The sequence below is a fragment of the Ursus arctos genome, unplaced genomic scaffold (genome assembly GCF_023065955.2).
Source record: "Ursus arctos isolate Adak ecotype North America unplaced genomic scaffold, UrsArc2.0 scaffold_10, whole genome shotgun sequence".
NCBI lineage: Eukaryota > Metazoa > Chordata > Mammalia > Carnivora > Ursidae > Ursus > Ursus arctos.
This window is the reverse complement of record NW_026622764.1, coordinates 60,047,869-60,072,799: the sequence shown is the minus strand read 5'-3', so window position 1 is coordinate 60,072,799 and position 24,931 is coordinate 60,047,869. Positions and strand designations below refer to the sequence as shown.

The 24,931-nt window shown below is 44.6% G+C and overlaps 1 long non-coding RNA gene across 1 annotated transcript in view; it reads right to left on the bottom strand.

Annotated features, from left to right (window-relative positions):
• Nucleotides 1-24,931, bottom strand: part of LOC125281822 (uncharacterized) — a 220,418-nt gene that overhangs the window by 153,190 nt on the left and 42,297 nt on the right. Inside the window, exon 4 of the long non-coding RNA XR_008958150.1 lies at nucleotides 2,869-3,018. This is a non-coding gene — a long non-coding RNA (uncharacterized LOC125281822). The remainder of the gene's footprint in view (nucleotides 1-2,868; nucleotides 3,019-24,931) is intronic.

Below are 24,931 nucleotides of genomic sequence, written 5' to 3'. Positions count from 1 at the left end.
ACCTGGAAGTGATCTTCTGATATCCCTCTGCCCCAGAGACAGGAGCCTGGGGTAGAAAATTATTCTCTTGGCAACAGAAATCCTTGAAGACCCCACATGTACTATATAACCTGAGACCTCTGAAGAAGTATCTTGTCCTAAGAAATGGCATAAAAGATCCAGATACAAGGATAATATGTTCCAACTCTAGGCAAGGGGACCAGTACTAGACATTTCACCAAAGGAAAGATCTAGATTCAACCACCGTAAAGAAAGCTATAACCCACTCAATCAGAGTGTGACCTGACTGAAATGAGTGAGTGGAACTTTGAGTAGTTGATGGAAAAAACAATAAAAGCAATCAATCGGGACCTTGCCACCCATTTTCACCCGCAACCATCCAAAGAATCCAATTGTTACCAATGACCAAGGCTCATTCTTTCCTAGACATGGTCCCCTGGAATAGAAGGAGTTCAAATGAGAGGAAATATTCTGCAGGGACACTCGGTCCCTTTTGTCTAAAGCTGCTCTGACCCCCAAATTTGTGAAGTTAATGATGAAAAATATTATCCCTGGACTCAGACCTGGGTTCATTTCCAGTCTCTGGTATATACCTGGTATATACCAGGAAAATTCCTTCACATCATCTACTGCTGCCACTGCAATTATGAATAATATTAATTATAGCAGTATTTGCTAAAATGTATTGAGTCTTTACCATGTACTCAATAAAAAGTCATCATCTTCTCTGTAAAGCTGGGCTAATGACATTTTCAGAGTGCTGTGAGATACAATGAGCCCTATGTGTATACTGACTGGCACACAACCTATGCCCAGTTGATGGTAGTTAGCGTTATTATTTTTTGATGTTCCCATTATCTGCCCAGGAGAATGTATCCTATGCAGCTGCACAGCCTCATTTCTAGAACACTAAATGAATAAAGTGGTCTCCCGGCTTATCAATCAGGTAACCTCTGCAAATACTGATAAAACTAGTTTCTTGTCTTGCATCATTAAAGACTCATCTGGGACTCTGGGACACACAGAGACATAAGATGCCTTTGTGTTTGCAATCACGGATTCTTGAGTCAGAATGCCTCGGTTCATATCCTCAGGGACAGTATGGCCCCTCCGAGCCTCAATTTTCTCATCTGTAGAATGAGATTCATGATAGTACCTACCTCAGAGGAACCTGTGAGAATTCAACGAGCTCATGTAGCCTCATGGCACTTCTATGGGAAGCACCACGAATATCGGTCGCCATGGACAGAAGAGGAAGCAGACATTTCGAGAAGTGAGGTAATTTGCTCTAAATCGGATGACTGGAAACTGGCAAAGCCAAAATTTGAATCCAAATCTAGGTCCAACAGCTGAGTTCTTCACCACATTCCACCATCCAAGTGGCCCTCCAACCTCTAGCTCTGGGCACTGAACTGTGTAAATCCAAGGCCTTTCTTATATTTTGAGGTGCTTGAGGGCAGGAATTACGTATCTTATTCATCTTCGTTTTCCCATTAGCACCTAGGCCCGTATGTCGCTCGCTGAAATGTCCCTTGAGCCAATGATGACTAGCCAATCAAATAAGTAAATGAATGCATGAACAACATATCAAGACAGGAGACCCGTGTTAAGAGAACAGGGTTCCAAAGTATCCCAATCAAGAAGAGTAGGGATTAAGAAGAAGAAAAGAAGGAGACAAAGGAGGAGGAGGGAGAAGAACAGCTCTGGATCTGCACAGCCAAAGGTCATTCGGATCCTTGGAGAGAAATGGTGGAGGAAGAGGACTCATTGTTGTGGGGTAGGGAAGGAAAGCCTGGATGGAAAAGGAGCAGCAGGTATAGATCACTTATTTATACGCTAGTCCTATAAAAGGAAGGCGTCGTGAAGAGCTGTCACTAGAAAGGGAGCAAAGTCAAGTGAAGAACTGTCTTTGCTTTTTATAAAACAGAATAACCCTGATATGTTTGCAGGAAGAGATGATTACCTCTCTCATACGGGAGAGAGAGATTACAAATTCTGGAAAGGAAAGTGATCGCTACAAGAACAATGTCCCAGAAGAGATCAAAGGGGTTGGCCCTAGCATTTTTCAGTCTGTGGGTTACAAGCCAGTGTTTGGGGAAGGGAATGGAATTGAGGGGAATGGAATGAAAATTATTGGAACCCATCCCATTTTAAGCTTTATTTCGTGTGTGTTGTGAGTGTGTATGTGCATACTGGGTCACCATTTAAAGAGTTTTTTTTTTACTGTGAATCATGGTCAAAACATGTTTAAAACATTGGCCATTGGTGGAGAAGTTCGATTGAAGTTGTCTATGACAATCCTTTCACAATGGTGCGGATGCTGGCCGGGAGGCAGTTACAACTCAGGGAAACTGGCCCATCCCACCTTTCTTCCCGCTTCCGCTCCTCTCTCCTTCCCTCAGGAAACATTTATTCAGGCATCTATCTACTACTTACTATTGACTTTTCTAGGCCCTGGGCATAAGATTGACTTAGACACAGTCCTCCCCTCACAGAGCTTACGACACGGTGTTTACTACCTAGTAAGAATGACCTCCATGTGTCCCAGACCTCTCATGGTGCAGGCTTGGACTCTCCTAGTTCTCTGGCTTGGGTGATTCCAGCCAATCTGGTCCCAGCTTCAGGTCCTACCCACCTGCCAGAGACTCACCCACACACCCAGGCTGCTGCCCAACTAGTGAAGGATCTGCGCTGCCCCCCGCCCCCCAAGAGTGCTGTGTCTCCAGGTACAAGGAGAAAGTAAGTCTCCCAAGCAGACTTCACTCTCAGCAGGACACCGAAATTCCTGGAAGGTGCTCTCAGCTGTGACCTGGCAGAGGCCCCCGAGGATGGACCCTGTGGTCATGCACCCCAAGTCAACACACCCACCTGCATGTTCGGGCTACTGCGATTGGCCATCCACCTAGATCAGGTTCTTGTTTTTCCAGTTTTCTTCCATTCCACAGGCAGCCCTTCCAAGTGTGCATCGTACCTCGGGCATTCAGACCCAGAGCCTTACATGGGACTTCTTGCACAGAGCTAATGGAAACAAGAGAAAGCTTTCAGCTGAAGATTTGGGATGGGGGAGGTCTGCAAAGCTTTTAGTCCGTAGGCATCACTGAATGAGAGTGGACAGCAGCTTGGGAAGAACCTGAGGAAGCAGCTATTTTGCAAAGCCCCGTTCCATAGACAATGCAACTGAGGCTCGTGCCATGAGGAAACTGTAATAATTCCACAAGGGGCTTGGGGACTGGTGCTCCCGGCCCCCATGCCTGCTTCATCCGGAGAAGCTCTGCCAGTGTGTTTCACGTGTCAGCTTCTGCATGAGACTGAGCTTGAAAAGAGGGTCTCCTTGCGGCGGGAGCAAAGAAGCAAACCAAAAAATATCACACTGTGCTGTGATTTTTATGACATTAAATTGGATCCCATTTACATCAAGAGAAACAAAATACTGTAAGCAGACGCTAAGCTCTAGTTAATCGTATGTGTGCCAGTTAGGGGGAAGTTTACTGATGTCTGTAAGTTACCTCAAAATGTATTTAAAACTATGCCAAATTAGGGGCGCCTGCATGGCTCAGTTTGTTAAGCATCTAACCCTTGATTTTGACTCAGGTCATAATCTCAGGGTTGTGGGATCGAGCCCCGTGTAGGGCTCCATGCTCAGCAGGGAGTCTGCTTAGGGTTTTCTCTCTCTCCCCTTCCTTCTGCCCCTCCCCCCAATTACTCTCTCTTTCTCTCTCTCAAATAAATAAGATCTTTTTAAAAATATGACAAATTAATGAATAGATGGGAGGATGGCTACATAGGGATATTCTCAACAAAGCAAGCACAGTAAACTGTTAATGGTGGCGCCTAGGTGGTAGGTTTATGGGTATTCTCAGTAAATTCTTTCAACGTTTCCATATGAAAGTTTCCATAATAAAATGTGTGGGGAAAATTGACACCAGATGCATATGTTCTAATAAATGTTTTCTTGCCTCTTAAAAGCTGTTAAAAAAAAAAAAAAGGAAATTATGCCTGTACCACCTTCCCACATGGCCAATCTTGTTATCGCGCGGATAAAACGGAGATAAATGATGTGATCACTTCAGGAAAGTAAAATGCTACCTCAAATATTTTTCCTAGTCAATCACTTATTCATTAACTTTTAATGCCATAGCTATTTGAACTAAAACCTGCTGGGTCTAATTGCAACACCTCACGTTTCTGGAGCGCAAGTAAGTGCTTTCACACATATTGCTTGGTTTGAGCCTGACCGTTCTGTAAGATGGCCACACAGCCAGATCCGAAAACAGCACTCACGTCTTCTGGCTCCTGGGTCCAGGGACGATGACAAAGGGAGGTAAGCAAAGGTTCCGTAGGGCACCTGTAAAGGTGCTCAGATTGAAAGAGACACAGTGGTAAGCCAGAAATCTGCATGGTGAGGGGATGGTCAGGTACGGTGGCTAAACATCATGGCGCCATTGCTTCCTAACTTTGAAGGTACTACTCGATCTTCTAAAGATGGACATTTTGCAGTGAATGATTTCCTAAGGTTATCATCACTAATGTTATCATCATTTATTCATTTCAAAATAAATTCTGTGTAAGTATTCAAGCCCAGAAACTGTGGTGTGTGGGCCCTTGGAATCCTGCAACGCGCTCACCAGAAATCTGTGGCATGAACCACTGAGATGTCATGGACCTCTGTTTCTTCCTTGATAAAATGGGGGAAACCAAATTTACAGGAAGACATAAATTTCCTTGAATTTTACGAGTAACATGAGGTTTTGTGATCATTTAATCCCACAGTTACCTACATGGAGTCCAGAGACTTCTAGGCTAGCATAGTCCATATTGCAAGACTTGTAATAGAAATAATATGCCCATCCAAAATGGTGGTGGGCAAACGAAAGCACTGCTATGCTTTTATCATATTATTCTCATGTTCGGCCAAGGTCATACTGGCAATTTTAAATGTCCCTAACTCATTTTTTTAAAAAATCAAAAATCAAAAGAAATCTCACTTACATGCAATTTATTCTACTGGCAAAATAGTCCAAACCCTCAAGGGAGGATTAGAGAAACAATGGATAACAACAAAAAAAAAGTTTTTTATGGGATAAAAATCTTGTCAAAACTCTGTTTTATTATTAAGAAAACAGAGAATCAGGGGTGCCTGGGTGGCTCAGTCAGTTAAGCGTCCCACTCTTGGTTTTGGCTCAGGTCATGATCTCAGGGTCATGAGATGGAGCCTGGAATGAGGCTCCATGCTCAGCGGGGAGTCTGCTCGAAGATTCTCTCTGCCCCTCCACCCCTCAAATAAAGAAATAAATCTTTAAAAAAAAAAGAAAAAGAATCTAGAGAATGAAAGAAACTAAGTGTTCTGAATTCCTCCAACAAGCAGGAGGTGAGCCAGAAACGAGGGCAGCGTTTATCTGGGTGTAGAACAATACAAAGGATGTGAACGCATGTTGAGGCAGCTCTAAACTCATTCATTGAAGCTTCCCTTTTCTGATGAACAATCGGCTAGGCACTGGGGTGAGAATTCGACACTTGGTTCATTCTCAGGTTGTTCTGGTGGTAGGGACAGCTCTTCCAGCGTGGCTTACAGCTGCCCCAGTTTATAAAGTAATTGCTAGCCCTCCAAAAGTCAGACACTTCAACAGGAGCGCCCCATTACTTCTCAGCAACAGCAGAGAACAGTCCGTGTGTAGCAGAGCAGCAAAATCTCTCATGTAAAAAGGAAGACAGTGCATTTTTCGGAGAAATTCCTCAGTGCTGTTGGTCACGTGCAACGATGTAGAGTCTGGGAGCACAGGTGAACAGTTTGGGGTACAGGGGACCCAGTTCAAATCCCAGCTTTGCCACTAAACTCAGGCAAGCAGCTTAACCCTTTACTTAGTCTTCTTATCTGGACCACAGAGATAAACTAATGCATATAAACTCTACGGCTGTATACAGCACACAGCAAAGGCTTAATTAATGTTAACAGCCATCACTAACACACTGGCTAACTTGTAACTGGCTACCAGGAAACTGGTGTCTTTGGTTAGCCAGAAGTTATTCCTGCCATTCCCTTTTAGGGTAAAGTTTCAGATCCCTAGAAAACAAACTCACAATCTCAGAGGTTGGTGTTAAGTGAGTTCCAGGGACTGTCTCTTAAATCTGGTATGGGGGGTCCCGTCCAGTATGCTGAATAGCACCAGGCCTGTGTGATGTTCACTCAGCTCCCCTCCTGGGAACTGAAGAGTCAACATGATTTCTTCACCCCACGAACCCTGGCTTCATGCTGCCATGTACCAGTCTGTACTCTAGGCTGTGGGAGGATTGAAGCACAATCTTTATTCTCCTGTCACATCAACCTCGGGCTCCGTGAGGGTTCCTTGGCTTGGCGCCCTCATCCTGTTCAGATTCCAGTACCCTGAGCCTCCCATACTTCCCTTGCAATGGGCTCTGTTGGCTAACGCCTCCTGTGACCCCTTGACTTGTCATACTCTGTGTTGCCGTTGTTGCATACAGGTGGTTGGCCTGTCTCCACTCACTCACTCTGGTTCACGATCTGATTTTCTGGCACCGCCAAGTTCAGATGCTCCTGTGGTAGTCGTTGAGCAAGGAAGAGGGGCTACCAGGGCAACGAGGGTCAGGAGAGTGCCCCAACCCTGGAACTCTGCTGGTCAAAGACAGATTGGATTGGCCTAATACCTAGGTGCCCACACTCCCGATACACTGACAGAAGAAAACCAGATCATCCTCTTGTCCATTCACCATGGGGATTATTATGGAGTCTGTAATTCAACATATTTAAAGCAAAGATGGTGGGATGTTATAGATTTGCCAGTTAGGTTAAGCTTCTCTACGGTTGACCTAAAAAGCAAGCCTCACTCCAAGGGTCATCGACTTGTTACATCAGAACACTCCAAACAGCCTCCGCAAGAGGGGCCATGATCCATGTCTTTCTTGGTCAATAGCTGAGGCTCTGTTAATTAGCAAAGTGAATGTTATAAATGAATTTTTTAATTGGTTAAACAGAAAACTTAAAATAGCATGATGATTGTTTGAAATTGGTAACAAGTAAAGTTCAGAAATGTGGACTGATTAAAAATATTTAAAGACAGGCTGCCTGGGTGGCTCAGTCCGTTAAGGATCCAACTCTTGATTTTGGCTCCGGTTGTGAGATCGAGTCCCGTGCTGGACTCCATGCTGGGCGTGGAGCCTGCTTCAGTTTCTCCCTCCTCTCTCTCATTCTCTCTTCCTCTGCCCCACCCACTCCTCGAAAAAAACAAAATTTAAAGACACTTACCACTCTTGCTGTAATAGGGTGTAAAACTCTAACGAGGCCTCTAGCCTTGCCCTGAGACTGGTGCTTGAGGCCATCCCCTAAATGGTCCTGTGTAAACAGCCATGAACTTGGAGGATTCTCCTTGTGTGATGTAGGCTGAGAGTCACAGAATCCTGCCTCTGGGGTCTGGGAAAATTGCCTCTGGAGAACTTTCACCGAGTGGACAGCGGCCTGGAACTTCATCAAGTGCACAGAACAGCTCACACGTCACTTTTGAGTTTGTTTGCTAATAAATACTCAGTGACTAAGTGGCTGCATGCGTGGCCACAGGGCCAGGACCAGATGACATCAGTGAGGCATCTGCCTCAGGTGCACAATTCAAAAGGGCGCCAAACCCATATTTTAATGCAATAATTTTTTTTTAAATCGATGATAGACAAAATATCAAATTTTAAGTAAAGACAGGCTGTTGATGTTTGTTTTACAACCCGGCACTATTGTGCAATGGGAACAGTTGTTTGCAATCAGCCCCCGGTTCTGGGCCTGCACCTGGGCCCCCCCACTGTGCGGTTTATGGGGGTTGACAATAACACACAAACAGATTGCACAACCCCAGCAGGCTTGATATACAGTCATTTTTTTAAGTTTAGAGCTTTCACTAACTTTTGATATTAATATCTCTAAAATAACATTAGTATAAAAAATGTAATATGTTTATATAATATATCCTTTATAATCAGTTATGTAATGTATAACATAATTAATATGCTGTTATATTTTTCTAATGTGTAGTGTCTATATGAGTGTATAACATATTAATAATATAAATATAAACTTTCGATAAAGGTATACAGAAGCACCCATTTTTCCTTTGGCTTAGGCTCCAGCATGTCGCAGGACTTTATCTGAGACTTGCTCTCCTCATACGCCAGTAGAGATTTTGCCTAAGCGTTGGGGATGCCTGAAGAATTTGCACAGTGGCACATTTTCCTGGTGACCTATGTGTTGTGTTTGTCTGCCTCTCCAAGGCACCTGCAGTTCCAATATCAAGGGCACAGGAAGGACAAATTGATAGGTGTCTGGGCAACACAAAATTACAGCAAATTAGGAGAATGTGTGTGTGTATGTGTGTGTGTGCACGCACCTGTTTAACCTAGCATCTATTTGTTTAAATATAATACTGGAGGAAAAGCTGGAATTTTTGAAATTATGGAAAAGTATAAATATTAAAAAATCATGCATCATCCTACTCTACACACATATAAGGTAGAAAGCTCCTCAAGAGATTCTGAGCAGTGTCAGTCAAGAATACTTCCCAGCACAATGGAGTCTTGCAAAGTTTGGGGGAATTCTTGGTGGCATTTAAGATGCATCCTGATGGACAGATTGCCAGGACATATTGCTGGGGGAGAAAAGCAAGTTGCAGAATGATAAGCACAGTTGGATACTATTTATGTCATAGACACACCCACACACAAAACAACAAGCACCACCGTATATTCTAAGTGATCTATACGAATGTAAATGCATAGAACAAGAGTGGGAGGAGGGCCCTGGGACCGAGAATGGTGGTACTCTTGGGGAGAGGTAGCAGGGCCTGGGAGTGGTCAAAGAGGACTTCTGTGCAATGCTTTAAGGTCTGACAAGGAAATTGTATTCAAATGAATTATAAGAAGAGCTTCCCAGGGAGATGGGGCAGCCTGAATTTTAAGTGGGGGAGTGGAGGGCTCATTTTGGCACTAGAATAGAGTGCGTAAAGGGACTACTGAGATATTCCAAAGGATAGATGAAGACCAGAAAGTAAAGGGTCTTCAGTTCCAGGCTGAGGAAACGGCACTTTGTTGAGAACTCTACTGTGGGATACTCTGGGTAGCAGAATTTAACCTGGAATGGACGGGAATCAGTTTGAAGCTATGACAGTGTCCAGAGGGCCTGGCAAATCTAGGGAGAAGAAAAAGCAAGGAAATACACGGGAGGAATTTTAAATGCACCTGAGCTGATAAGGAGCAGGTGGAAGAAAGGAAAGGAAGCTAAAAGAGAGGCAGGAATCAAAGACTGTAATCCATGTGGCTGGTGTGATGCTGGTATCAGTTAAAGAGAGCCAGGAATACAGAATTAAAAAAAAAAAAAAAAAAAAAAAGAGACTGAGAAGGGAAAATCCTACCGATCACCAAATTCTATCACTCAGACATAAAAGTGAATACGTTCTTTCCTGGTGATTAACTGGGCTAACACACGGACAGCACTCAGCCTCGTACCTGGCACATAGGTGATGGTTAACAATCATACTAATGGCAAATATAAATGGATGATTTGTATGTGTCAAGCGCTGTGGTAAGGACTTTTTCTATTAAAACTTTTAATCTTACAATAATTTTATCCAACAGATATTATTACTGTTCGCATTTTACAGACTTATAACATTTACAGTTTCAGGCAGGAGGAAATGGACTAGGAGAGCGAGTTTGTTCAATCAGGCAAGGCAGGAACTTGGGGATCACAGTCATTGTGCTAACTGCTCAGTGCTAATTACGAAACAACCAAGAGCTGTCAAAGGGAACGCCGGCCTGGAAATCTTCCTGGCTGTTTAAAGAAAAGCAGTTACAGGCCGAGAACATTAGTGAGGAAGAACGGAAGATGCCACCTAGGTGAATGCTGCCTTTTAGAGATGACCGAACCTGGGCTCAGGGTCCCCGTCCAGTGCTCCCCCTGGGGCAACAGCCTGGTTTCAGATAATGGCCACAGAGGGTTGGGTAATCCTTGTGAAAACACTGGGCACAGTGCCTGGCATATCAGTTTACATTTGTTGATTGGAAGGAAAGAATCCTTAAATAGTTTTGCTAACCTATATTATTCGCTGTCTCTTTTGCTCTCCCTACCAGGAAGCCTACTTGGCTGTGCTGGTGGGTCCCCATGTCCTCATCCATCCAGCCCAGGGGCAGTTTTTCCACTTCAAGCCTGGAGGTGCGGGTGGGGGTGTGGGGAGCTCTGGCTTCCAGCTTCTTTATTATGAGAATAAGTGTTGCAGTTCCCTCCTTAGAAGCCCCATATCCCATTCCTATTCTAGCAAACACTGGCAAACCATCGGCTACGGGACAAATTGTTATTTTAGAAGAAAACAATACCTTTCAATCCATCATAAGGTGTAAATACTATACTTTGATAAAAATAGGTGGGAACCTCTGTGATCTTTTGCACTGCCGGATAACTAGATCCATGAAACCAGAAGAATTATTTTTTGAGCCTTTATATTTGGTCAATGGATTCACAATTCTGCTATGTAAAAAACACTTTTTAAACTCATATTCACTTAGCTGTTTCTTTTTTTTCTTAAGATTTATTTATTTTAGAGAAAGCGAGAGAGAGAGAGAGAATCTCAAGCAGACTTCCTGCTAAGTGCATAGCCCTATGTGGGGCTCTATCTCACAACCCTGAGATCATGACCTGAGCGGAAAACAAGAGCTGGATGCTTAACTGGCTGAGCCACCGAGGTTCCCCTCACTTAGCTCTTTCTTGAAGGAGTTTAGCTTATTGAATAGAACCTTCACAAACGCTGGGGCTGCTGAACGGTGAAGTTAGAGGTGACATCTGTGGGGCTCTCACCGTGTGCGGAGCACCGCCCTGAGCACTTCTCACAGATAACCCACTTGACTCTCTCACGAACACCTTCAGGTAGATCTTACTAATATCTCTGCTTCACAGGTGCAGAAACTGCGAGGCACAGAGGCTCCAGCACTTGCTTAAAACCACATGCCTCGCAAGGGCAGAACCCGAATCCAAATCCAGGCTCCTGGCTCTCAAACCCAAGTTCTAACCTGCCATGATGGATCCCTGTTACAATAATCATAATTACGAGCCAGTTTTACCATGATAAAGTACAAATATCTGACCTACCGATTTCCTTTTAAGCAAAAGCTTTCTCTTCAGCATCAAATGAGAGCACATGTCTAAACAAAAGGAGTTTCCTCCTCAGAAGCTTCCGGGCCTCTTGCCGGAGTGTAAGGTAGTCACAGAGCACCCTCCTGCCCCCACCCTGTGCTTCCACCTACAGGCACAATGAGTCACACCCGTGATGTTCTAGAGCTCGGGTGTTTTATAGTTTTGTAGCTATTTTTATCACCACTGTGTTTACGTGTTTGTTTCGATGTGTCCCTGTTGTAACTGCCAAAATTCTGAAAACAAGAATCTTACCTTATTCGTATTTATTACTGTGTAATGATTACAATGACAATGAAAAGAATTATCAAAACCCCCACTAGGGGCTTGCCTTGTGCCAGGCCTTGTGCTAAGTGCCTAACAGGCATTTTCTCCGTTACGCCTCTCAGTGACCATCTGGGATAGGAACCGTGACTGCCTCTTTGCTCAGTGAATGTCTGACACCTCCAGGTGCCCTAAAAGTTAGGCTGATGGCTACCTCATAGCTTCTAAAGATGTTTTCCTGAAAAAAATTAAAGTAGAGACTCCTTGGGGAGAGACCCAGACACCACAGGTTCCCAGAGGTTGAGAGGCCTGGGCCTGGGGGTGGGGTGGAAGGGGTTCCTGAAACACTTTAAAAAAGTGAAAGCAAGTTGCACAAAGCCACAAACATTGTCAGTTCATCTCCACCCAGTAACACCAAAAGAGCTGTGACCACATGGCTTGGTTTGCCGAGGAGAGTGTCAATTTATGTGTCTCTTCCTAGTGGAATATTAACAGAGGCTCCTTTTATGCTCAAAGCCTTCAGTTTGGATGACGTATGAACTGGTCAACCAACCACAAAGTCTCAATGTGAATGGGACACTCTGGGCCAAGGGTCCTTCTGCTGCCCCCCCCTCCCCATCCGCCCCCATAAGCCAAAGTGAATGCAACCCTGTGACTTGGGACAACCTGGAGTTTATATTAAATGAGGAAGGGGAGAATGGGGGCACCTGGGTGGCACAGCGGTAAGCGTCTGCCTTCGGCTCAGGGCATGATCCCAGCGTTATGGGATCGAGCCCCACATCAGGCTCCTCTGCTGGGAGCCTGCTCTTCCTCTCCCACTCCCCCTGCTTGTGTTCCCTCTCTCGCTGGCTGTTTCTATCTCTGTCAAATAAATAAATAAAATCTTTAAAAAAAAAAAAAAAAGGAAGGGGAGAATGATTTCCAGACACAGGGTCATACTGCCACACTAAGATCAGTGGAATGATTGGCAAAAGAACTTATGAGCGAGAGAACCCCGACGATGGATGGCATCATCCATAATGGTGGCATTAACCTGATATCCGGTCTTGATTTGTCCTTGAGCAAGTTTAACTGCATGTCTCCAATCTGATTATAAAATAAAAAGAGACCATGGCTTCTACAGAGGCAAGAGCACTAGTCTCCCTACCTCACACAATAAATGTCCATACATGGTTGTACCATCATGTACAAGTGATCTCCAAGTATGGAGAGCTACGAGCTAGATTGTTGTTGTGGGTATGTGTGGGGTGGGGTAAGGGGGATGGAACATCTAATGGAACAGAAAAGGGAAGTGTACGGGAGCCAAATAACAAAGGAAAAAAATAAAAAGACTGCACTTGCAATGGTCTAAACGTTTGTGTCCCCCTCCCCCATAATTCATACACTAAAATCCTCACCCCAAAGAGGATGGTATTAGAAGTTGGAGCCTTTGGGGGCGCCTGGGTAGCGCAGTCGTTAAGCGTCTGCCTTCGGCTCAGGGCGTGATCCCGGCGTTCCGGGATCGAGTCCCACATCGGGCTCCTCCGCTGGGAGCCTGCTTCTTCCTCTCCCACTCCTCTGCTGTGTTCCCTCTCTCGCTGGCTGTCTCTCTGTCACATAAATAAATAAAATCTTTAAAAAAAAAAAAAAAAAGAAGTTGGAGCCTTTGGGAGGTGCTCAGGTGCTGAGGGTCAAGCCTTCACATGTTGGGTTAGTGCTCTTATAAAAGATCCCAAAGCTTCCTTGCCCCTTCCACCCTATGAGGACACAGCAAAAAAAAAAAAAAAAAAAAAAGCCCATCCCTCTATGAACCAGAAAGAGGGCCCCCCAACCACACTGGTACCCTGATCTCAGACTTGCAGGCTGCAGGATTGTGAAAAATAAATTTCTGTTGTTTGTAAGCCACACAGTCTGCGATAGTTTGTTACAACAACCCAAATGGACCGCGAGAGCTCTGGGGGGAAAAGCAGCAGATTCTAAGACGGTCTTATGCACTTATGTAAACTCACGTAAGTGTGCAGAAAGGATAAAGTGCTAGCTGAGGATCTGATGGTGCCAAGGCTCTGCTAGAGTCCCTTGTCCACTCAGCATCCCTACCACTTAGTGTAATGCCGACAGTACAAACATATCTGGAGGGAGAAAGCAAGGAAGCAAACTAAGAAACCAACTTGGTTTCTAGAACTAACTTCTCTACTCCCTAGCTGCACAGCTCTGAGCAGTGCTTCCTCCCTCTGACAGCAGCCGAGAGACTGAAAGGTGGTTTTCGACAGTCTCTAACACTCAGGCACTGATGGAGGGTGGGTCTGAGCAAAAAGTCTGCCCGATAACCCTAGGCGGGTGACCACCACAGTGCTGCAGTGACAGCCTGCTTTGAAGCGCCTACACTTGATCTGCAAGCTTCTTTTAATTCACAAATTGGACACACACACCCCAAAAGGCAAAAACAAAAACAAAAAACCACCAAATTTTTTAAAATGTGTACGCTTTTCCACTTCATACTTTTAAAGATGTGAGCACCATTCGTCATACTTTTTAATATTTACGTATATACTCACATTCTTTTTTAAAAACAAAATCAGATCAGACATTTATATTATTCTACAAAAGAGAATTTATATGATTTTGCTTTTTAAACTTTCATTCTCACTTAATATATCACAGATACCTCTCCAGGTTTGATCACAGAAGGCCACTGTATCAGTCAGCTATTGTCACAGGGAGCATGCATAACAAATCACCCCCAAATGCGATGATTTTCAACACCTGTCTTTTCTCTTTTCTTTTTTCCCCACACTGAGGGTCTTAGCCAGCTAGATTTGTCTGGGCTCCGAATTTCAGGTTGGGTCCAGCCTGTCCCATGCGTCTGTTATTATCCTTGGACCAAACAGCTCACAGATTCTAACCTTACAGCGATGGTGGGAGCTCAGGAGGCATGAATGAAAACCCATAAAGCTTCCTAAGGCCTGGCTCCATTCACTGTCACTTCCGTCCACACTTCACCGGCCAGAGTAAGGCCATAGTCAAGTTCAAATCAGTGAGGTGGGGAAATAGAGTTCGCTTCTCCTAGGAGACACTGCAAAGTCACGGACAAAGGGTGTGGTGCATGGGAGGGGTGCACCCCATGAGGATGGACGTAGTATATAAAAATGGATCATACTGTGTTTAACCATTCCCCCACTGACAAAAGTTAGATTGATTCCAACTAACAATCATGCAATATACACGCTACCAAACCTTTCATCTGATCCTCAAAGCAACCCTGAAGAGCAGTTACTATTAAACCCACTTAAGAATGAGGAGTAAACTGGACCATAATACAAAGGGTTAGTCATTCTTTTAGGGAGGAATCCAGGTGGTCCTCAAATTCAAATATTCTCATTACAGCCCCTTTAAAATCCTTTCTTGGATTTGATGCTTGATCAGATTTGTCTCCTCCAAGGAGCTGTGAAGAAGATGCAGCTTGTCTTATTTCCCTTTTGTCTGGGCTTCCATGAAACCGGAGCCAAATTTAAGTCTCAATCAAGGCAAATTACTTACAATTAACATATCCATAGACTTATTTTCTTTGGTTTTAATTTTCCATTTCTATTTCATTCAACTTTATTGTAATGTACTTTTTGTGTAAGCTTCCTTAATTTTTAAAATAAAGAATCAAGGTGTAGTTAATTTGAATTTTAAGAGTGTTAGAATTCTGGGCACTGAGGAGTCTTGGGCTCAGATGAATGGATGGTGAATGTCCTGGACTCTGTCTTCCATACTCTAGAACTTTCTGGAGCCTGGCTTCTTGGTGTTCACTGTCACAGAAGACAGGGAAGGAAAAAGAGTGCAGACTCAAATGAGTCCATCTGACTAGTTAGCAGCAACTCACTCTGGTAGCAACTGAACAGAGGTAGAAAATTAACAGATGGTGTTCCTCCCCACTTCCCAATACCAGAGAAAATTCGGGGTTGTTTTAGTGTCCTAGACAAGCACAGCATCTGGGCCTTGTCAGGTACTTGATAAATGCATAATGATATACAGTTATATATTTATCAAAAAGAAGTAAATATAATCAACACCCAAAAAGCAACCCTATTTTTAAATTTTCAATCTTACATTTTGGACTTCTGCATTTTCAAGAGTAGTAGTGGGACGCCTGGGTGGTGCAGTCGGTTGAATGTCCGACTCTTGGTTTCGGCTCAGGTCATGATTTCATGGGTCGTGGGATCAAGCCCAGTGTCAGACTCCATGCTCAGCACGGAGTCTGCTTGAGATTCTCTCTCCCACTTCTTCTGTCTCTCCCACTCCTGCTCCCTTTCTCTCTCTCTCTCTCTCTCTCTAAATAAATAAATCTTAAAAAGAAAAATAAAAGAGTAATAGCAATTTACAGTCAACCTCCTGCCCCGTCTCTGGAGCATCCTTCCATATGATCACCTACCTTTCCTGCTTAGGGTCCTCACTATAGGGTCTCACCTCCCTCCTTGTTGTCAGGGTAAAGAGTGCATAGTAAATATTTGGAGACTACTAGCTCACTATTTGCAAAGTGAATCTGGCCATTTTACAGCAGTCATCAATCCCACAGCCCAAGCTTACAAAGGTGGTTTTATTAGCAGCACCCGTTGGTACGCCATTACCGAGTGTCACCAAAAGGTGACACTTCAGAAGCTCCTTTACAATACCATAAAGTAAAAAGGGAAAGGACTGATAGTAGCTGATAGTGTTGGCAGATTTATGGCTTGAATTTACATCCATCAGATGCGGAACCTATTTTTAGCAAGGCATATCAAGCTTATTTCTTCTCCAAAGGGTCTAACTCAATTGGCGAGGGAGAGATGGAAATTAGTTTGCTCCACTATTGTTAACATCAAATTTAGGTCCTTGCTTCATGCCAAGGGAAGAAAAGACAGTAAGAAGGTGTGATACAGAGCAGAGTTAGACACCTCTGTTTAAAAGGACAAGTTGAACTAAACACCTGGAGGTTTCCCGTCCACTCCACTGGACTCTCTTTCTTTCATCAGCTCCTTTTGCCTCCTCTTAAATTTGTCTTAGTACAGGAGGTTTTACAAAAGCCAACAGAGAAAAGGTATGGAAAGGGAGAACGCTGAGAGGACTCAGGGATTTGCGACTATAGTGCTGACCTCCACTTTTCACTGGCAGCCTGTTCCCAGGGTCAGTCACAGCAGTCAAAAATCTTGAGAGTCTTTGCCTTTGTTCATCTCTGAGACTGTCAACACTGCCAAATAGTGTTTAGGACAATAATTGTAGACCCCTTTAAGGTCAACCTATTCCTCAATGTCACTTTTTTTTCTCTTTTGACATTCAATAGCAGTCTAGCAGGAAAACAAAATATTGACATAAAGAAGGGAAGGTTCAAATGTATTCCTAGTTAATTGCAATATCTGCAAATCAAATAACACTGTAAACGTGTTGCTGCTTTGTCCTAAGGAGTTGTCTGGCCGCCAAAGGTAAGAAAAAAGAGTGGCAAGAACACTGTAGGAAATTCATTCTGCTCTTTCCCACTCCCCTCTGGACCCTCCCAAATTCTCCTGAACTGAGACCGAACCCAAGCTCCTTGGAATGGAGACCCACTTACTCAGTGGACATCCAACAGTCCCACAAGTGCAGTTGGGGGGGGGGCTATTGAAGAAACCAAGCCCTAACATTTGTACTTTGTGTCCCATTGCCTGTGGCGCCCACCCCCTCCCCCCCACCATGGCCCCACCAAAGCCCATGCTCATGAGCCATTCCTTCCCACAGATACCCACACTGGGGCAAAGGTGGAGTTTGGGGGCTCACACTGAAGACTTAATCTCATGGTTTTAGCTAGCAATTCCATCAAATGCAAGCAATCCACACATAAAGGCAATGAGAAAATGGCCCAGAAATAGCTCTTAGCAAAACACACTGTCATATGAATGGAAAGACCTGGATCCAAAGTCAGTCTAACACTGACCACTTAAAGAAGCATGATTTTGGACCAGCCTCTTGACTTCACTGAATCCGTTTCCCTGAGTTAAAACGAGGTTATGTAAGCAACAGTGTTCTGTACATTTACACATCAGCCAAATTAAAGAGAGCTATATAAAGAAATGCCAATTAAAGAACCGGGTCATTAGGCCTGCATCGCCACGATACAAGTACTGTTTTTCATTTAGGTCACACTGTTTGATACACTCAACACTTAGTAAGTGTCTCTATCTTTGCATGAGCCCCCACATAGTAGGTGCCATGCCTTAGACCAAACCATGGGAACACTGTGATGCTGTCCACAATTTCTGGGTACACAGGCACATGGAACCTCAGAAGGGAAGGAGAGAGAACCATTATTTTTTTGATAAAACCATTTAAAATATGCAAAGTTATGATAAGCCACCAACTCTCCCAAGAGCCCCACATCCTTAAAAGATATCCTGCAAGCTCGGTTCATCTGTTTTCAAGCTCAGTTCCATTTGAGTCACATTAATAAGGGTAAAATTCTTCACAAGCACCTTTTCTGTGAGAAAACAAGTGTCATGCTGTCCCCTGATCTGACTCTAAATTCCTGCCGCTTCTGCTTTCCCAATTAAAGACATTTTTAGAGGAAGAATACAATTCTTTCAGAGGCACTGAAAACATACATATGAGCTGAGCCTACCCAACCCTGATTGGGGGGAGGAGAGAGAGAGAAAGAAAGTACTCTGAATGAGGAGAATCTCAGCCCTTGGTGCAGAAGGACAGGTGGCCTATGGGCAGGTACGCATTGGGGGAGGGGACGGGTGCCTCATGGCCAGCTGCCACCCAGAAGGGCCCCGGACTCCCTGAAGCCTAGACCAAACCTTCTGAAAAGTGGGTTGGGAAGCAGGAGCCCCCCCCTCACAGCTTTTCCTATCTGTCGAATCAATGCAGAGGCAGAACCAGCTTGCTCCTGGACAGGGCGGCTGTTGGAGCGGAGAGAGATACACCCCTTGAGAGTTGGGCTAACCCTTTTCTTGTACTTTCATCTCTTAATCTTTAATCAGAAATTATTCTGAAGGTTTTTGGCTATTTGAGCAGTATCAGCCTGGTGAGTTAGCTAAATTTGGTAGTAATGTGTAAATAGAGAAGGGAAGCTCCAGGAAGTAGGAGACCAGGCAGGAGGCTGAGGAAAGATTTCCAGAAGAGGCTAACGAGGGCCTGAACCAAGCAGTGGCAGAGGCATTGCCCTAACGTGGAATATTAGTCCTGAATCTCAACCCAGTGCACAAGGAGAGACCGTCGAGAGACCGTCGTCCATCAGCCCTGGTGTCCCACCCCGCCGGGGTCTTGCGTAGGAGGAATTACAGGGAGGCCTCCCGAGAGCTTGTCAGAACATGCCACTTTCTGTATGTTTTATTCATATGCCATCAGTTATCTTCTAAAAAATTAAAACACAATTCACAACAGTTTTAATGTTGAATTCATACAATTTTAATGAAATCAAGATTCATGTTAATGAAAACTGACGAGAACTTGCTGCTGATCCCAGTGATCACGTTCACTAATAGAGGAGTATCTTGAAACGAAGGAGGGCGGGGGTTTGCAAATACACCTTTGAGCTACTGGGAATTTATAATAATTATTAAAAAATACGAATACTAATGAATATTAATAATTTAATTAATTAAGATAGGTTTAATGTGCCTATAAGGTGAGCTATAAGGATGTTTACAGTAGGCTCAGTTCTAATTTCAAAATTTGGAAACACATGAGTTGTTCAAAAAGCAAGGATTAGTTGAGTAAATTGTAATGTTTCCATATGGTGGAATACTTTCTAAGAATTAAAAATGATGTCATAGAAATGCATTTATTTAAGAGAAGACATCCTACTATTAGGTGAAAAACCTCAGATTACAGGACAGCATGCATATGAGCTCACTGTTGCTTAAAAGGCAAGGATGTACATAGACAAAAATCTAGAAGGATATCCACCAAAATGTCAAGGAGGGTTATAGTAAGTGGAGGAGAATGAATAACTATTATTTTCTTTTGTTTGCTCCCTGGGGTTCTCTATTTCTGCTTTTTTTCTAAAATGAACATGTATTACACCTACAGTAGCACAGTTACTTTTTGAAGGTATGCATGTGCTAATAGAAACGTGAATGTAACATGCCAGGAATCAGGTGATGGGCCCCTGAAGGAAAGGTGGGGCGAGGGGACTGGCCCTGTTGGAATCTGGGTCCCCCCCAAAAGTAGAGTGATGTAACACAAGGAGCAAATGCCTGAGAGCCCCGACTTTGGATCCCAGTTCAACCACTTGTATTGCTGGACAAGTTACTTAAGCCTTAATTTTAGATTCCTCATCTGCAAAACAGGTGAAAAATAATACCATTTGTTGTTCCAACTGTGTCGTTGGAAATCTAAATAAGTTGATAACAGTATGTGTAAAGTTTCTCAGCTTCAAATAAAGTCTGGCATAAGATAAGCCCTATATGTGCTTGCTTATTTAAAAGAGATTTCCTTTTAATGATTCTTAAGATGAATAGGTGAAAAAATTTATTTTATTATCCCACCCCCTTAGGGCTGAGTCAGCTGGGGAGAGAGAAGGCTGGTGCTGTGTTCTTTTCAAACACGGTTCATCATCTTAATTTCTTTAAAAAACCAATTCACTTCCTTTCCTCCTCCCCATAAAAGCTCTTTGGGAAGTTTTGCCTTATTGCTAATGGTTTTCTTTATAACTGGATGATCAACTCAACTGAGATTAATTGAGCATGAAGCTGGCAACATCTGTGAAGCCATTTATCAGGGAGAAGGAGCCAGATCACACTGGAGCCCACCAGCTGTCATTATCTGTGCTCTGGTTCCAGCAGCCTCGGGCGCACCTGAGCCTCAGGTGGCCAGCAACATGTTTGCTGAGAATGTGAGCAAGCAAGCGGAGAGGCCGCCTGTACTCCCCTCTCCCCAGCAGAAAGGCCGCATGTCTGCAGGTGATCCTTGCAAACCCAAAATGCTGAATTTATTCTAATGTCATGCCAGCATCTTGCTATAACACCGTTTACTAAAAAAAATCTATTTAATTTAAGACAGATAGGATCTGGATCCTGTCGAATGGAGTTTCATTAATGAAGTACTAAAAGCATGCATCTTATGAAGCCGTATATGGCAGGGGCTCTGCAACACTATGTTAGTAGAGTTTTGGACTTTGCTTAAAAATAATCATGACAGGGACGCCTGGGTGGCTCAGTCCGTTAAGCTCCTGCCTTCGGCTCAGGTCATGATCCCAGAGTCCTGGGATGGAGCCCCGCATCATGCTCCTTGCTCAGCGGGGAGTCTGCTTCTCCCTCTGCCTCTCCCTCTGTCACTCCCCCTGCTTGTGATCTCTCTCTCTCTCTCTCTGACAAATGAATAAATAAAATCTTAAAAAACAATAGTCATGACAACAATTGACATGTATTGTATAGATGATGATGATGACGATTGACATTTCTAGGACTAAAGTGTCAGGCGACCTTGAAAGCCCTTCACAGCTACTATCTCATTTATTCCTCTGAGCTTATGAAGTATGGGTTCTGCTATTTCCCTGTTTTGCAGCTGCGGGAACCAAGCACAGAAAGGTTAGGTAGCTTGCCCACAGTTACACAGTAAGTCAGTAGCAAAGCTGGGATTCCAACTGGGCAGTGTGGCTCCCCACTCCATGTGCCAGCTGACCTTTCTGTTATGCTGCCTCACATATGTGGATGGGTGCACACTTTTCACACATGCAGGCACGTGCACACATACACACACACCAGTTACTTGTCCTTTTCAGTCCCCATGCAAATCCAGGGATGCAGGAAGTTCTGCAGCTGGCGAACACCAGCTTTTAAAAGCTCTGAAGCCAAGGTCGCTCCTAATCAGTATCCAGACCCAGGTGTCATATCCTTTGCCCACCCGTTTTTCTAAGCAGAAGGCACTGAGGAGATACTTTCCCCACTCAAGGCTTGCTCTTCATTTCCTTCTGCACAGAGGCCGTTCAATCTGTGTGTGTGTGTGTGTGTGTGTGTGTGTGTGTGTGTATGTGTGTGTGTATTTTAATTGCTGGACATTTACGAGTACACATAATATTCCAGATTCTATACCCCACTGTAATGGTTAATTTTATGTGTCAACTTGGCCAAGCCGCTGTGCCCAGATAGTCAAACACTGTTCAAGATGTCTCTGTAAGGGTGTTTTTGGATGAGAGGTAAATCTAAATCAGTGGTCTTTGAGTAAAGCAAACTGTCTTCCATTATGTGGGTGGGCCTCATCCAATCAGTCAAAGGCCTCAACTGAACAAATGACTGACCTCCCCTGAGCAAGAAGGGGATTCTGCCAGCAGATGGCCTTCAGACCTGAACTGCAGCATCTGTTTGGGGGGCTGTAACAAAATACCATAGACTGGGTGACTTAAAAACAACAAATTCATTTGTCACCATTCTGGAGGCTGGAAGTCCAATAGGGTGCCAGCGTGGTTGGGTGAGGGCCCTCTTCCTGACTGTCGACTTTTCATCATGTGGCAGAAGGGGTGGGAGCTCTCTCGGCTCTTGTATAAGGACACTGAGCCCATTCACGAGGGCTCTGCCTCCTAACATCATCCTATTGGGCATTAGGATTTCAACCTATGAATTTGGGAGGGACCGACATCCAGACCACAATACTGGGTCTTCAGCCTGTGGTCCACCCTGCAAATTCTGGACTTGTCCCCCTCCCTAATTGTGTGAGCCAATCCTCAAAGTAAATTTCCTCCTATACGTATACATGTCCTGTTGGCTGTGTTTCTCTGGAGAATCCTGACTAATACCCTCATCCCCCTCAGATGTGCCCAGAGCACACACTCTCACATAGCTGACTCTGGGAGTAGGAGGGGGGTTTTGCTTTGAGAAGGAGGTGGAACCAAGTGACCTTTCAAGTCTTTACAGAGCTAACATTTGAGATTTGGTTATTCCAGTACTTGGTACTTCCCTTAGTACAGATTCTAACCTCAAGGAAAACACCTTTCACTCATGTGATCAAATATAAAAATAGGACGGAATGAGGGCTCCTGTCCCAACATTTAAAGGGACAGGCGTGTGAAGCACAAGGCCCCACATAAGAAGGGAACCGAGTCTGTGACCCAGATCCTGCCACTAGCCTTTTAAACTCTGAATCACAGAATTCACAAAGGGAGGGAGATTCTTGTCCCTCCCCCACTGCGTGTTTTTTCTAAGCAAAAAAACAACAATGACCAAAGGAAATCCTTTGTGGGAGACTTCCTACCATTCCATAGCTACCATTCAAAAAAACAAAAAAAGCTCATGGAACTGGGCCACCCCTCCTGGCAAAAGTCAGGCATTGAACTTGACAAGGGGACCATTTTGCTCTTCCTGTTGAATCTATTTTGCAAGGAGTCATGGTCATCATCACCGAGCTTCCTAAGGGAGGACATGTTCATAGCCAGGGTGTCCACCTAAACATCTTTGACTTAAAGACCATTTTCTGGGCTAGCTACCCCCCAAAAGGGATCTGTCACCCAGAGGGACACTGAGACTGCAACCATAGTCCCAACAAGATGTTGCTAGGAGAAAATGCACAAATGTGGCCCTGATAGTTTATAACACCTCTCGCCTTCCCACAATGTAATTAACAGGAAAGATTCTTAAATACCAGCCTTCGGCACAATGCTTACCTGGGAGCCTATTTCCCATGACTTCATTTGGGAAAAGTGATCAACTCAAAGTTCCTAACCGATTTCTTAAAATGTAACTAATACAATCTAAAACAGCTCTGCATCCACATACGTGCATGGTAGGATGCCGCAGCATTGCTTCCTGAGTACCAAAAAACTGCCATGTTCGTCACGAAGAGCCCTCTCTTGGCTCTAACAACCACCAAGGCACACCCCCCGTGCTGACACTCCACGGGCTTTTAAACAAACTCTGACTTTCTAGGAATTGTTTTTAGACTGTAACTCAAAACGATTCCTACAAATCATTAAGTATAAATGTTGTATGGAGTTTGGGGGTCACAGGTGTCTATGTTTTTCTATATCATCATGGACCAAAAACAAACCATTGTATTAAGAGATGCATAACATGCCATGAAATTGGGCTTTAATCATTCAAGTGGCATTCTGTTGAGAAAACGTTCCCCCGGGGGAGACACTGTGGAGGATATCTCTAGCCTTTATTTGTTTGTCCTATTTATTATCGGTCTCCCTTTGCTGAACTGTAAGCCCTGCGAGAGCAGAGATTGATTTCTGTTTTGCCGGTATGTCCCCAGTGCCTAGCAAGGACCTGACTCACAGGAGGTGCACAGAGCATTCTGGGTGAGTAAGTCAGCAACAGTCAGGGGCTGAAGGGAGATGGGGGGATTACTAAAATCCTCATCATCTACCGGGAGGAGCTCTGAGAAAAGCACTGTAGCAAGAGCCGGGAGGCCCAAGTTTTGAGTCCTGGACTGGCCATCGAGTTACTCACTGAGGGACCTTGAGCCTCATTTTCCTCTCTAGGCATTGGATTCTCAACCCAGCCCCCAGCTCCTTCTTTGGCTCCCTATCTGATTCTGTGGGAATAAACCTGTCTAGCTCTCTAATTGGGGGGTTGGGGAGATGGGGATTATGGGGGGAGGCAGCCTCAGTCACTGCTGAGAAGAAATTGGGGCAGGCAGCAAAAGTGAAAGAAAGCAGAGAATTTGGCTTAGAAAGCGAGGCATGGCCTTGCCCTCCCTTGGGGCGCTCCCTTCTTGTTCCATCACATTATACATCAAGTTGTGGCGATGATCAAACACAAAGAAACCATTTCAGAAGCACCTTACAGTTCCAAGAGGGCAATCCGCATTCCCTTTAACAGCAACCCTGGTCTACAGAAACACAGGCGACTGGGCTTTCCAGCATAGAGGCACGAAGCTGTGGTTTCCCCCTGAGGCGTCACCTGCCCCTCGAGGCAGAGACGCCAGTAGGCGTGTCCCCAGCCACTATTCCTGTCAGAGGCCCCGCACAGTAAGTACAGTCGAGATCACAGAGATCAACAAGGGCTTGTGGCTTCCGGGGCTGGGAAAGAGCTAGCAGAGCAGGGAGAGGGAGCCTTTGCCCCATCCAAGATAGAGGAAGACATGGGGAGGCTCCTATCCCCTGTCCTCTATGGATAGGCTCCTGACAAGCAGCCAGCCTCCCGAAACAACCGTGCTAATAAAGTACTTACCAGGCATTGTGCTAACCACTTTATGTACGTTATGGAACTGGATATTTCGAATAGCCTTACACGGTAAGTCCCATTGTTGCAGACAAAGAAATTGAGGCTTACGGAGTTTAAGTGGCTTGCTGAAGGGCACACAGCCAGGAGATGGAAGAGGTGGGGCTCAATCTACGTGGTCTGACCACCAGACTCCAGACCCTTACAAGCACACAGCATCGCAACTAGTTCTGGGCTTGCTGCAAAGTGGTGTGCACCTTCCACTCCTTTAAACACTGGGATCCACTCCCGTCCCTGCTGAACTCAGTTCCCCAAGGCACTCAGTGAAATTCAAATACGCTCTTCTCTCTTTCCTCTTAAATGTGCCTCCACCCCAAAATCCTCTGGTTCTGACAGGGTCTCTTTCCCGCCA